Here is a 14,864-nt window from a genome sequence, read left to right as displayed (position 1 = left end):
AATAAATTGCTAGAGAATAAAATTTTATTTTTTAGATGTATTTTGTGGCAAAATATTCTGTAAAAACATCTCTAGGGAACACAATAAAATTTTAGCACCAAAAATAGTAATGTTATAATTCAGTAGGAATAATACATTTATTTTTTTTAATTTTATTTATTTATTTATTTTTAGTTAACTATACATTGCAGTAGAATATATTTTGGCAGAATATACATACATAGAGTATAACTTATTCTATTTAGGTTTCCACTGTTGTGATTATACATGATATGGAGTTACCCTGGTCATGTATACATGACCTAGGAAAATTATGACCAATTAATTCTATTGTCTTTCCTATCGCCCCCCCTTCCCCTTTGTTTCCCTTTGTCTAATCCAATGGATGAGAATTTCTTAATGGGGGGAGTGTCAGTGAAATTTTTTCTCTAAATACAATATGATCATTAACAAGCTACTAAATCTTAATTGGAATGATAACACAAAAATAGCAAAATCATACTTTGCCTACGAAAAGTTACACCTAATCTTTTGTTGGGATAGCTACCATACATGAAGAAGCAAAGATGCAGTTACTTTCTTGCACACCCAGGAATGTTAAGGAATCTGGTCTTAGAATGAGCCAGTCATCTTCTTCCTCTCCATCATCTTTAACATCTCATTTCCTCTTTTCCCCTGAAAACCTTCTTCCTCTTCTTCCTCCTCTTCCCCTTCTTCAGCATAGTCATAATCATCTTCTTCATTCTAAATTTCTTCTTTCATCAAGTATGAGAGGCCCAGTTCCATTTCTCCCTCTCTCAGCTCTGAATCTGCTTTGTCTTCCTTCTTTTCTTCCTATTCTTCCTCCTCTCCCTCATGTCCTTCAGGTGGACCAGCTTCATCTTCCTTTTTATCTCCATCATCTTTATCTCTATCCTCCTTCTCCTCTTCAGAATCTGGTGCTTCTTTATTCTTCTGATCAAATCCATTAAACTATGTGTTTTGTTTCAACAGTTCACAAATACTTTCTCCATAATCTTCCAGGTTTCTGATCTCTCAATTAAACAAGTCAAGACTTTTCAAAATGTTAAGATTTTGCAGAGCTTCCAATGTAGTAAGCTCTTTTATTTTGTTTCCACTCAGATTGAGACAAGTAAAATCTGGACATTTTTTCTGTGAGGATTTTCAAGCCTGAAGAAACTATATTGTCATATATTTTCAACTTTCAAAGTTTATTTAAGCTGGGAAGTTGGGCCAGTGAACTTAATTTCATATTAGCCACATTTAGAACTCTAATACTTCAGAAGTGGCATTCAGAACTTCAGTTTCTCCATTGACACACAGGACATTATCAAGAACTAACTCTGTCACCTTCTCTGAGGCTCTGTTCCTTAACTCCCTATTCATGTCCTCTTCCTGCTCTTCTGATACTACTCCCTTTCCTGCCTTTCCTACTACCTCCCAACCTTAAAATTTTAAAATCTTTGGGAATGAATGAAAAGAAAGACAAATGCCCACTACCACCAGATAGGTGTGGGGGAAGAAAGAAGAATGGCAAAGGAGTACAAGGAGTTGGGACTATAACTCAGCCGCCACCACCTCCTTGTCCACACACCCACAGATGCATACATGTACATGCATGTGTGCGCACACACACACACACACACACACACACACACCAAGAGTTCCTCCTGGCTTTGCTTTTATATATATGTAACTTTTATGTGTGTGGTGGTAGTGCTGGGGATTGAACCCAAGGCCTTATGCTAAGCATGTGCTCTACTACTGAGCTATATCCCTAGCCTTTACATATTTTTAAACTTTTGAAATAGGGCCCAGGTGGGCCTTGAACTTGAGATTTTCATAGTCCCTCCCAAGTAGCTGGGACTATAGGTATGTGCCACTACACCTAATGACAAATACAATTTTGTGTCAAGAGTAGTAGCTGTGAAGTGGCTAAATAGACCTGGGTCTACAAATCATGGACTTAATTTATAGATCATAAAATTTTTAGGGTTCTTCAGTTTAATTCCATTTGAGAATGGAAAATTATCCCATTAGCTGAGAAAATTATCCCATTATCTGTCACAGTTTTGATGTTCATTAATTATTTGTTGAATGAATGAATGAAATGTTTTGCCTAAGGTCTCACAGAGGTAGATTCTGCACCAGAACTTAACTTCATGCTGAGCTTGGTGCTTATTCTTCTGTGCTGATATACCTTGCTATACTTTGGATTTTGAATATCCTCCAAAGGCCCATGTATTAATTGCTTGGTCCATAGGGTGGAGCTATTTGAGATGGTAGTACTTTTAAGAAGTGAGCTTAGTGGGAGGTCTTTTAGTCATTGGGGGGGGGGTGCCCTTGAAGGGGATAATAGGACTCCAGCCCCTTCATCTCTATCTCTTTTCTTGCTTGGATCATGATTAGGTGAGCAGTTTTGTTCCACCATGTGTTCCCACCACCATGATGTTCTGTTTTTCTTTTTCCTCCAGCAGGCCTAAAGAAACAGGGGAAACTGATCAAGGACTAGACCTCCAAACCTTTATAATGTGATTATCTTAGTTATTTGTTATAGTAAGAGAAAGCTGGTTAACATACACATAGATTCCCAGTGTGTATTTGTGTACACATTGAGGTAGGTTTAGTAATCCCTAAGGATAGCATAGCATCCATTCTCACTGTATGAGCCCTAGACAGAGAAAGTGACTAACTCAAAGGAGAAAGTATATTTATTTATAGTCTGTCAGAACCATTCATGAGACTCCATGCAAAGTGCATCATTTGCTTGAGAGATTTGGGAAACCATTAAAGCAGATCTTCATTATGAAGTAAGACAGTAGATGATTTATAACAGTAGGAACTTTTGCTGATCTCACATTTTTATGGGAAAAAGAAACTAATATTCAAGCTCAGAATGATAGGTTGGTAGAGGTAAGCATTAGATATCTGGGGAAAATTAAGGCTCTTTGCTTTTTATTCAAATCTAGTTATGTGTAGGGCATAATGTAACGTGGGGCATGTTGCATCAGAAAAGAGGAAACTTAACTTGCTGCACCCGCTTCCCAGTCCTGGGGCCACATGTGGCTAAAAGAGCTCCTAGCGGTTAGCCAGAAGGCATTGCCCTGGGTTGTGATGAAGAATTGGACCGCCTCTAGGATAGGCTCAGAACCCCTCTGCCCTCACGGACATTACTGCCTGTAGGATGGGTATAGATGTAAATTCTCCCCACCCTGCTGACCTTTATCCTGATTGGCTCCTGTATATTGTATTAGCTGTGTGTGTTTTCTCATTAAACGAGATCCTGCTTTGACTGTTCTCCCTGGCGCGTCTGATTGTCCTCTGGGGAGGGAGGGCTGGATGCAGGCGGCCAGTCGACCTTTACCTTTCTTGGTTTGTCCTGGTCAGGGCGTGCTCCCCCAATCTCTCCCGCAGGTCAGGAGGGAACAGGGGGCTTAAAAACCCCCGACAGTTATGTACCTTCAAAACTCACCTACTCTGTCTATAAGCAGGTGAATATAGTCAGGTAATGTAGAAGCCTATTGAAATAATGTAAAATCCAGGTTTCTTTGGAAAATGGTCTGTAAGACCTTATATGAAAAATTTTAAAAATTCAGGGAAATAGTGTCCTAATAGAAACAAGTGTACCTAGATCTTATTCTTAGTGCTACTCTCTAATTAAAGCAAACAGGGTTCCTTAGAAAAATGGCTGAATAATACAGAACTAGACAGAGTATATGTGATAACCCTGGAGCATTTTATCATGCCAAAACATAAGAAAGTAGTTAAAAAAAAAACTCAATTATGGAAGTATGCCAAAGAGACACTGGAGCCAAGAGAAAGAACTTCCACTCACTGAAACTGAAGGACCTCAAGGACCCAGGCCCCACATTAGGAAATCCAACCCCTGTGCCTTGAAGCTGCAGGAAGCTTTCTTACCCAACCCCCATGTCAAAACCCCACTAGTTGCACGTAGCATTTCAAGTCTTGCACAATGGCAACCACAAGATGTTCCATATAGATAACCCCGGGAGGGCCAAACTTGAGCAAACAGGGAGAAAACAGGAACCAAAAAGAGCAGGGTGCAATTTTATGGTTTTTCTGTGAACAAAAAGTTAAAAAAAACCAAGTTTACCCCCCAGGTGACCCCGCTGCTGGATTCAGGGAAACCAATAGAAAGGCTGCTGTTGTGCTAAGCTGAAAACTAACCCCCTGCTCCATATAAAAGATCTGTGCCCCAGAGCCCGGTGTGCCAGTTCACCGAAGCTCCGGCTGAGGTGTTGCTAAGCACCCGCAGGCGCCTGTGTATCAATAAACTTGCCTCTTGCTTTTGCAGCCAGTGTCTCGTGTGGTTCGTTCCGGGTTTGGGATCTGTGGATATTTCATTTGGAGGTTCCACCGAGATCCAAGATCCCGGTTCCAATCCCGATCCCTATCCGGAGGACACCCGACATCACTGGGAGGTAAGCTGGCCGGCTCGAGCTGTCTATGTCTAACCTGTTGTCCTGTTGGTTATCTGTTTTCTGTTTTGCGTGGCGTCTGAAAGACTATGCATAGTCACTTAGTATTCTGATTCTGAAGCAGTTCCGTGATCACTCAGGTTTCTGAGGCAGACGGGGAAGGAGTTGACGAACTCGGACTTCACCCCTGCCACCCTGGGAGACGTCCCAGGGATCAGAGGGGTCCATTTCTTTGGGGCCCCCAATGTTTCCGAGGGATACACCATTTTTGTAGGCGACGGAGAAGCAGTTTTTCCCAGGCCATCTGTTTTGTAGGCGATGGAGAAGCAATTTCTCCCAGGCCATCTGATTCTTTCGGTTTGTGCCGAAGCCGCGCAGCGTTCTTTGTGTTTTATGTCCTGTCTGATTCATATCTGTACTTTAGAGATGAGAACCAAATTTTCAGTCACAAATTTTGACACTCTCAAAGGGACTTTTAAGGAGTCCCCACTCTGCTTTCTTGGGGAAGCCTAGCACTCGAAACAACTACAAGCAGAGGATAAACTTTTTGGGAGCTGGCTACTAAAAAGTTAGAAAAACAAAAATGCCTAATGCCTAAGGTCAAACCAAACTGGAGGAACTAATCCTATGGATAAAAGATAAGATTAAGGGACTCCCAGCAGCTGCCAGAGCCATTTAGCTCTGGGGAGTTCCCTAGGTCCTTATCTACATCTTAAGGATTACACCACCTCTGTTTACTTAAAAAGAAGGAACACTGAATGCAGTAAAGCCAGTCACACTGAGACCCTTGATTTTACGCCTATAGTTCTAAAGCATTGCACTATCTTGCAGTTAAAAGTTGGGTTTAAGCAATTGTTTAGTTTGATTTCAGATAGTTCATGCTAGAAAACTTAAATACTTGGAATAAAAAAAAATTAAAGAGTTTCAATTTTGAACTGGGTAACCTGAAAAAAAAAAATTAAAATGTTGGTCTGGCTCATAAAAATGACATTAGATAATTAAATAGCAATAGTCTTAAAAATTTTCAAAGCTTAATTTCAGATATATATGGTAATATATAAGTAAATTTAATGTAACTCAATGCTACTTTAGAAACTTCAGAACAAGCAAAGTGGCTTAAAGGTACTAAAAAAATTTCTTCTGATGGTAGAGATTCTATTTCCAGTTTTATGTGAATAAGTTTTTCTAATGTAAAAAGATATAAAATTTTAAATTTTAAAAAATTGCTTCTTAAATTTGTATCATAATTTCCAACATCTAAACCTGAAAATATAACTTAATGTAAACAAAAAAAAAGTTTATATAATTATGGTGTTATTAATGTGTTCATATCTTCCAGGTATACAAGCCTGTAAGATAAAAGCTTTGAAAGAACATTATATCAAGCTGGTATTCTAAAGTTATATGGTAATTAAAAAAAAAAATGTAAAGGTTTTATTGCAAAACACAAAAGTACATCACTACTTTTCTATAAGAGGTTAAAAGCTTTCAGCCTTTAATTCATGTTTTAGGTGTGATATTATGTTGTGTTAGCTAATGTTCATGTAAACTTGAACAACAATTTATGTAAACTTTATAAAATGATCAGCTTCAGAACTATAGTAATTGAGATTTATAAAGAGCCCTGCCTTACTTGAGATAAGGCTCTATCCCATCTCACTACATGTGAAAATGGCTATAAAAAAGTAAGCCAGATTTCAGTACAGTTAAAGTTGTGTCCAAAAATAGGTTTGTGCCAAGATTACTAGGATCTCAAACAGAAAATTATGATGTATAACCCTACTAGAATTCAAGGTAGCTATTATATAAGCTAAATATGTTTTTACCCTAGTTAGTTTTGTTTTGTAGTTTACTTATAGATGGTTTAAAAATTGCCTATTAATATTTTAAAGAGGTATTACTTTAAGAACACAACCTGGGCCAACATAAGATAAGGAGTTATCACCTACAGGATAGAAAAATAAACATTAAAGCCCAGTGCTCTTAATATAAGGCTGTTAACTTATTTGCTGGATGTTTAAGATCAAGTTTTAAAATTAGTTAAATTAAAAGGGCCAAGAAAACCAATATTCAGCTCTTGCCCTCTGAGTCAGTCTGAATCAGGGAATAGGGAACTTCTCCAAAGGGCTCAGCAACTCTAGGCCACATAACCTCCTGAGCAGGGAGATTAATGAGACCAGTGGAGGACAGAAAGCCAATCGGTGCATTTGCTGTAAAGAGGAGGATCATTAAAAAAGGGAGACATCCCTGATGCTTCTGAGGGAAGCCATATGGTCAAGCAAGGCCTGGACCCATCCTAGCGCAAATGGCACTAGCAGAACTGAAAAGCTGCTATGAAGTTCCCGAGGACTCCCAGGATAACTCAGCTGACTGTAAACAATAGGTAAAAATAAAAGTCAGTTTGACTTGCTTCATCTTAAACACTTAGCAAAGACAGTAAAAGCCAAAGCACAGCTGTTCCTGGACATCTTAAATAATAATAATAATTAAATGTAACTTCCATAAATAAGTAGACTGGAGGCTACAAGAGAGATTCTTAGACAGAAATGCCTGATAACTGTCAAAGGGACTACTAGAATAGTTTTAGTCTAAGGCTTTTATTTCTAGCCAACGCAGGTAGACTTGATGTTTGCTAATATGGTTATCCAGCCCTAAGTAGCAGAATTAAAAATTTCTCTATTAGACACAGAGAAGAAACAAAAGGTTCTCTTGGAAGCTCGCAAAAATGTGCCAGGGGACGACGGGCGCCCCACCCAACTCGCAAATTTGATTAACGAAGCTTTTCCTTTAACCCGGCCAAACTGGGACTATGCGACTGAAGCAGGTAGGAACCACCTACGTCTCTATTGCCAGTTACTCATAGCGGGTCTCCATGGAGCAGGGCGACGGCCCACTAATTTGGCTCAGGTAAGACAGACTATCCAGGGGTCAGAGGAAACTCCGACAGCCTTCTTAGAGAGATTAAAAGAGGCTTATCGGGGGTTTACTCCCTTTGATCCTGATAGTGAGGACCAAAAAAAAAAAACATTTAATAGGCCTGCCTTCGTCTCCCAGGTAAGTCAGATGGTGGCCAATACATTGGAAATTACATTGTGCTTATAGACCCCAAAGTTCAGGACAGATAAAAAAAGATAAATAGAACCATCAAGGAGACTTTAACTAAATTAATGCTTGAAACTGGCACTAAAGACTGGGTACAACTCCTACCTTTAGCCTTGTATCGGGCCCGAAACACCCCAGGCCCACATGGACTAACCCCATTTGAAATCCTGTACGGTGCCCCACCTCCCGCTGTTAACTTTTATGAAACTGAAACCTATGCCTCCCTCACCCCATCTATGCAGACTCATTTGCATGCTTTGCAATTGGTCCAGAACGAGGTCTGGAAGCCTCTAGCCGCAGCATACAAAGAGGAACTTAAAACCCCCTTGCTGCCACATCCCTTCAAAGTTGGAGACACCGTCTGGGTACGCAGGCACCAGAGCAAGAACCTCGAATCGCGGTGGAAAGGACCCTACACCATTCTGCTGACCACTCCCACTGCAGTCAAAGTGGACGGCATCACCGCTTGGATCCACGCCTCCCACGTGAAAGCTGCACATCCACAGGAGTCCGCAGGCACCTCTCCGGATCCAGAATGAAAGTTGCAACGCACTCAAAATCCACTAAAGATAAGACTCACACGCTGTTGATTTTCCTTGCTTTGTGCTTTGTATTTCCCCTAACGGTTGCTAACCAAACTGTGAGCCAGACATGGCAAATATTATCGGGGACAGGAGATATAATTTAAAACCAAACATCCACAAAATACCCCCTTTGGGCTTGGTAACCTGCTCTAAGGCCTGATCTTTGTTACCTGCTGGCTAAGGCAAAGGGCTTTGATGACCCCAGTGAGGCAGAAGCATGCGTCTACAGTGGACGCTGCACCTGCGTAGAACATCCCACAGGGTGTAGAGCAGCTCTAAGGGAGACACCCTTCTACATATGCCCTAGGGATGAAAAAAACCCAGTCACAGGTACAAAAATGTGGACAACATGAAAGTTACTATTGTAAATCTTGGGGATATAAAACTACGAGGGATATATGATGGAAGCCAGGTTCATCTGGGGATTTAATACAAGTAAAAAAGAAAAGGGACAAGAGCCCCCACTATCTTCCGACTCCTGTAGGAGCCTAAAATGGTACGGGGCAGGGCCATGCTCCGCGTTTGCCTGCAACCCCTTAAACATTACCTTTACTCAGGCAGGCAAGGCATCAAAGGAATGGATAAAAAAAAAAACAATGGGGCCTAAAAATGTACTTCAAAAATGCCTATGACCCTGGGGTCCTATTCAAAATTAGGCTAACTACTATATTATCTACTGTAGCTGGCCCCTTGATTATATTACTGTTAATTTTAACCTTTGGACCTTGTATATTTAACAAATTAATGCAATTTATAAAAGGAAGACTGTCTGTAATCCAAACTATGGTCCTCGCGCAGCAATATCAAGTACTCCCACAGCACCCTGAGCCATCAGCTGAGCAAGTGCCGGACTCTGAGCAGGTAGATCAATGGATATAAGATTATATCCCGGATAAAGAAAAGGGGGAAATGAAGGACCTCAAGGACCCAGGCCCCACATTAGGAAATCCAACCCCTGTGCCTTGAAGCTGCAGGAAGCTTTCTTACCCAACCCCCATGTCAAAACCCCACTAGTTGCACGTAGCATTTCAAGTCTTGCACAATGGCAACCACAAGATGTTCCATATAGATAACCCCGGGAGGGCCAAACTTGAGCAAACAGGGAGAAAACAGGAACCAAAAAGAGCAGGGTGCAATTTTATGGTTTTTCTGTGAACAAAAAGTTAAAAAAAAAAACAAGTTTACCCCCCAGGTGACCCCGCTGCTGGATTCAGGGAAACCAATAGAAAGGCTGCTGCTGTGCTAAGCTGAAAACTAACCCCCTGCTCCATATAAAAGATCTGTGCCCCAGAGCCCTGTGTGCCAGTTCACCGAAGCTCCGGCTGAGGTGTTGCTAAGCACCCGCAGGCGCCTGTGTATCAATAAACTTGCCTCTTGCTTTTGCAGCCAGTGTCTCGTGTGGTTCGTTCCGGGTTTGGGATCTGTGGATCTTTCAAAACTAGAGCAATGTGAGCAACAAATAAAATAGTACTGGATTATAAATATTCATGAGTCCATTCTTATATAAATTAATTAGTGAAAATTAATTAATGGGGGAGATAGACATGTTTTCGATGTAGTAAGAATTCCAAATAAATTATATAGATACTCTAAAGGAGAGGGAAAATAACCTTATTCCTTAAAAAAATGGGCTATACACAGTGACTTCCTTCAAAAGAATACAGTATGGAAAATGGGAAAAATAGAGTAAATTTACAGTGAAGAACTCTGACAAATACTACTTCAGTCAGGTGGTCAAGGTCATCAATCATGTATAAAATATGTTCCTGATACATCATGTGAAAAAAAATGGCACTTTATACCTGTTGTTATGTTTTGGATGTGAGAAGTTCCCCAAAAGCTCATGTATGAGACAGTGCAAGAAGGTTCAGAGGAGAAATGATTGGGTTGTAAGAGTCTTAACCCAATCAGTGAATTAATTCCCTGATAAGGATTAACTGAGTGGTAACTAAAGTGGTAGGATGTGGCTGGAGGTGGTGGGAATTGCGGGGGTGGGTGGTGGTTTTGGGTATATAATTTGTATCTGACAAGTGGAGAGTCTCTCTGCTTTCTGATCACCACGATGTGAGCTGCTTCCGTCTGCCATGTCTCCTGCCATGATTTTCAGCCTCACCTCAAGCCCTGGGGAATGCAGCTGGCCTTCTATGAACCAGATCTCTGAAACCATAAGCCTCAAATAAATCTTTTCTCCTCTACAATTGTTCTGGTAGGGTCTTTTGTTCACAGTGTGAAAAAGCCGACTAAAACACGTGATCATTTTTTTTCAAAAACATATGTGCCCAGTTTAATCATGAGGAAAAACACATCACATTCCAAGAGATAGACATCCTACAATATACTAATGCTACTTAAAACTATCAATATCATTAAAAACAAGAGAATCCTAAAGAGACATGACAACTAGATGTAATGTGGTATCCTGGATAGGATCTTAGACCAGGAAAGGACATGAGGTAAAACTAAAGAAATCTGAATGAATTATGGACTTCAGGTAATAGTAATTTGTCAGTATTGGTTCAATGATTGTAACAAATATAGAATACCATGTGGGATGTAAATAATAGGAGAAACTGGGTATATATGGTATATACTATTTTCTCAACTTTTCTGTAAACCTAAACTGTTCTAAAAATAAAGTGTATTAATTGAAAAAATCATTCCAAACTTGGGACTGAATGTGTTTTCATGATATAATTCACAGCCTCCTTCTACAAAGAAATTAACATTATGGGGAAAATGCTCAATTGATTTTCTGGTAAGTTTTAATGTGATGAAGACTTGTTCTAGGAAAGTACTTACTTACCCAGCCAGTGACTATCAGTTGAGAGTTATTGACCTTTCTTTAATCAAACATTGCTTTCTTTGGGTATCTAATCTAACAATTATTATCTTTTTTTCTGTAAAATTTCTTAATCAAGAGTGAAATTTTGAACGGGTGTAATAGGGGTTTTTCATAGAACTTTGGAATCTGCTTATTGCCTAATTGAAAAGTTGTTTTTAAAACTTCTAATCTTAGACTGTATTATTGTAGAGACATCATAACAAGTTGTTTTTACTAGATATTACCTGTCACTTTTCTTTTTTCTCCTTTCTTATATCACTAAACTAAGATAACAAAAATACAATTAAAATAGTGAAGGGGGAAAAAACCGAAGTAATGTTGGACATTTTACTTTGAGTTAGGTAAACTGAGGCATATAATGAAAATTTTCTTTTGGGGAAAGATGGTATCCTTCTCAGACATATGAGGCATTTGGGAAAAATTATGCCTCACTCTAAATATTAAGGCAAAGGACAAAGGATATTTAATTATTTTTATACTTATTGGAACATAATATGAAGGGTTTCTCTGATATTGTGGTTTCTTTATAGAATAAAGAAAGGGAAAAAAATTACCCCTGACAAGACCTGTTGACCTTGTATTTCTGCTGTACACTGTATGTCAAGTCAATGTAACTGATCAAAAGATGCAGATCTTGGTAACTTTTATAGTCTAAAGGCCAAGAATCTAATAGACCTAAGGAGGGAGAGAGGGTCCTATGAGCTTCAGCCATGGACTGACACCTCCAGGTTCTGTGTATGAATCAGAATTGTTTGGAAACTCCTACAGATAAGACATGAGTATCTAAGCATTAATCCAGAAACCTAAACTGTTTTTTTTTATTAAAGATAGAACAAAATAAAGCCAGAATTCCCTAACTACCTGGGAATGACATTTTAAAAAATGGGTAAAGATGGATAAAGCTGATAGAATAAGGTATAAGAAAGAGGGTTAGATTGGCAGTGTGGGATCTGGAAGCCAAGGCTATATCTACAGTAAGGACCTCAGTGGGATTGTCTTTTAGCCATTCTGTCATGTGATATTTTAATGCTTTTTCCAAATTGTATTTTTCTCATTTTTCGTAATGAAATTTTATTTCATAATGAAGTTTTACAGACTTATTATCAAATATTTAGAAAACACATAAAAGAAGAAAATAAAAATTGCCATAAAAGTTCACACCTAACCTTATGTTTTTACAGCATATTTCATTTATGGTCTCATAGTGACCTTTGAGGCAATTTTATAGTCTTCACTTTTCATATAAAGACAATGAACTCTGGGAGCGTTTCCTGCCTTCCCCAGTGGTACAGGTGCTCATCTGGTGACACAGCCCCTGCTATTCTCTTATCCACGTACAGTCCTGCGAATCCTCTTTCTGCTTCCCCAGCAATTCATTGTAGAGTTTGAAGAGTCTATCAATGTCTGTCCCTATGACCTTTTTTGTTTGTTTATTAGAACATTATAACTATACAGAGTAGTTGAGTTCATTTTGACAAAATCATTTGTGCATGGAATTTAATTTATTCCATTTTAGTCTCTGTTCTCATCACCTTTCCTTCCTCTTTTGCCTTTCTCTATTCTTCCTGTACTCTACTGATTTTCCTTTTGCTTGTTTATTATTTATTTTTGATGGCACTTCCTAAGTATACTTAAAGGTAGAAGTCATTGTGGAATATTTATACATGTACATAGCATGATTTTGTTCAATTCACTTCACATTTCCTCCCCTTTACCATCCCTCTTACCTCCTTATTAATCTCCCTTTCTACTCCACTGGTCTTCCCTATGTCTTCATGATATACAATCTTCACTCTTTTCTCCCTTATTTTGCTATGGTTTTCACATGAGAGAAAACATTTGATCCTTGATTTTCTGAATCCTGGTTTATTTCACTTAGCATGATGTTCTTCATTTCCATCCATTTACCCACAAATATCATAAATTCATTCTATATGACTAAAACACCATTGTGTATTTTTTTAAAGTTAGGTTCTCTTTAATACTTTATTTTCTAGTTATAGTTGGACACAACACTTTAATTTTATTTATATATTTATATGTGGTGCTGAGGATTGAACCCAGGACCTCACACTTGCTTGGTGAGCACTCTACTGTTAAGCCACAACCCTAGCCCCTCCATTGTGTATTTATACCACAGTAATCTATTCATTTATTGACAGGCAACTGGGCTAGTTCCATAATTTGGCAATTATTAATTGTGCTGCTATAAACATTGAAGTGGCTATATCACTATTGTATGTTGATTTTAATTCTTTTGGACAAATACCAAGGAGTAGGATAGCTTGTTCATATGGTGGTTCCCTCTCTGGTTTTTTGAGGAATCTTCATACCTTGACACAGTGGTTGTATTCATTTGCAGTCCCACCAACAATGTATGTGTTTTAGTCAGCTTTTTCACCACCATGCCCAAAAGACTGACAAGAACAGTTAGTGGAGGAAAAGTTTATTTTGGGGGTCATGGTTTCAGAGATCTCAGTCCATAGGTGGCTGACTCCATTGCTGTGGGCTAGAGGTGAGGAAGAACATCATGGCAGAAAGGTATGGTGGAGGAAACTGGCTCAGAACATTGCAACAGGAAGCAGAGAAAAAGAGCTCTTATCAAGACAAAATATAAATCTCAAAGGCATGTCCCCTGTTTCCCACCTCCTCCAGCCACACCCTGCCTGCCCACAGTTACTACTCTACAGTTAATCCACCAGTGGATTAATGCACTGATTAGATTAAGATTTTTAAGAATGAGTATCTAAGCATTAATTCAGAAACCTAAACTGTTCTTTATTAAAGATAGAACAAAACAAAGCCAGAATTCCCTAATTACTCAATCATTTCACTTCTAAACTTTTTTTTGGCATTGTCTCATACATGAGCTTTTGGGGGAACACCTCATATCTAAACCATAACAGAATGAGTGTATCTTTTCTCCCCACATCTTTGCCAGCATTCTTATTATTTATATTCTTGATAGTTGATAGTCTGACTGCAGTGAGATGAAATCAGTCTAGTTTTTTTTTTTTTTTTTTTGCATCCTGATTGCTAGAGATATGAACATTTTTCATATATTTATTGGCCATCTATGTTTCTTCTCTTGAGAAATGTCTATTTGGTTATTTTCCTCCATTTATTGATTGGGGCTTTTTTGTGTGTGTTAAGATTTTGGACAGCAAAAGAAACCATGTGGCCTTTTAAATCTATCATTTCTGTTCTATTGCTCTGAATTTGATGCCATATAAAAATAGATCTCCCCCCCCCCCCCCATCCTGAATCATCTGCCCCAATCATCTCTCACTCTACAACTGACCCTTCTGGCTATTTGTACCTGAAAGTTGTTTTCTTCTAGATAGCCTTTCATTATAATTTCAACATTGTTTCCTTGGCTCTGACCTTTGGTTTCATTTCTCCATCACAACTGGCTATTCCCCTTATATATACCCCTTGGTTGTGCAGATTTTTCCCATTCTGAATTCAGATTATCTTCAAGGCCCCACACATTTTCCCAAACCTTATTGCACAGTCAATCCCATGGGTGGGATAAAGTCACGGGACTGATGTAATGAAATCAGTAGCACAAATACTCTGGTGATGGGAACAGAGGTAGATGAAAGGTAGAGAAAGAAATATATTGAAGTTGACGGTGACTTTCAGGATAACCATTCTATCTGTTAGATAGAATAGCTTCTATCCATATGTTTAGTATAAGCATTCTATTCAGTTCCTGGGAGCATGGTTAGTGTTTAAAATATGTATTTGGAATGTGTTCCCCTCCAAACTTACCTCTTTTTTCTTTTTTACCTTTCACTGTTTCTCTCATCTGGAGTCATGTCCCCTTTCTTTCCACACATTTATATGTATTTTTAATCACTCATGGTGCTAGTCTTATTAGTCTTTAGATTAGCC

At 38.8% G+C, this 14,864-nt stretch overlaps 1 pseudogene; it reads right to left on the bottom strand.

The window, feature by feature from the left end:
- Positions 1-523: 523 nt before the first annotated feature.
- On the bottom strand, positions 524-4,433 carry LOC114098867 (acidic leucine-rich nuclear phosphoprotein 32 family member E pseudogene; annotated as a pseudogene).
- Positions 4,434-14,864: the final 10,431 nt, after the last annotated feature.

The sequence above is a fragment of the Marmota flaviventris genome, chromosome 13 (genome assembly GCF_047511675.1).
Source record: "Marmota flaviventris isolate mMarFla1 chromosome 13, mMarFla1.hap1, whole genome shotgun sequence".
NCBI classification, from domain to species: domain Eukaryota; kingdom Metazoa; phylum Chordata; class Mammalia; order Rodentia; family Sciuridae; genus Marmota; species Marmota flaviventris.
The sequence above is the reverse complement of the archived record's forward strand: the minus strand, read 5'-3'. Positions and strand labels throughout refer to the sequence as shown.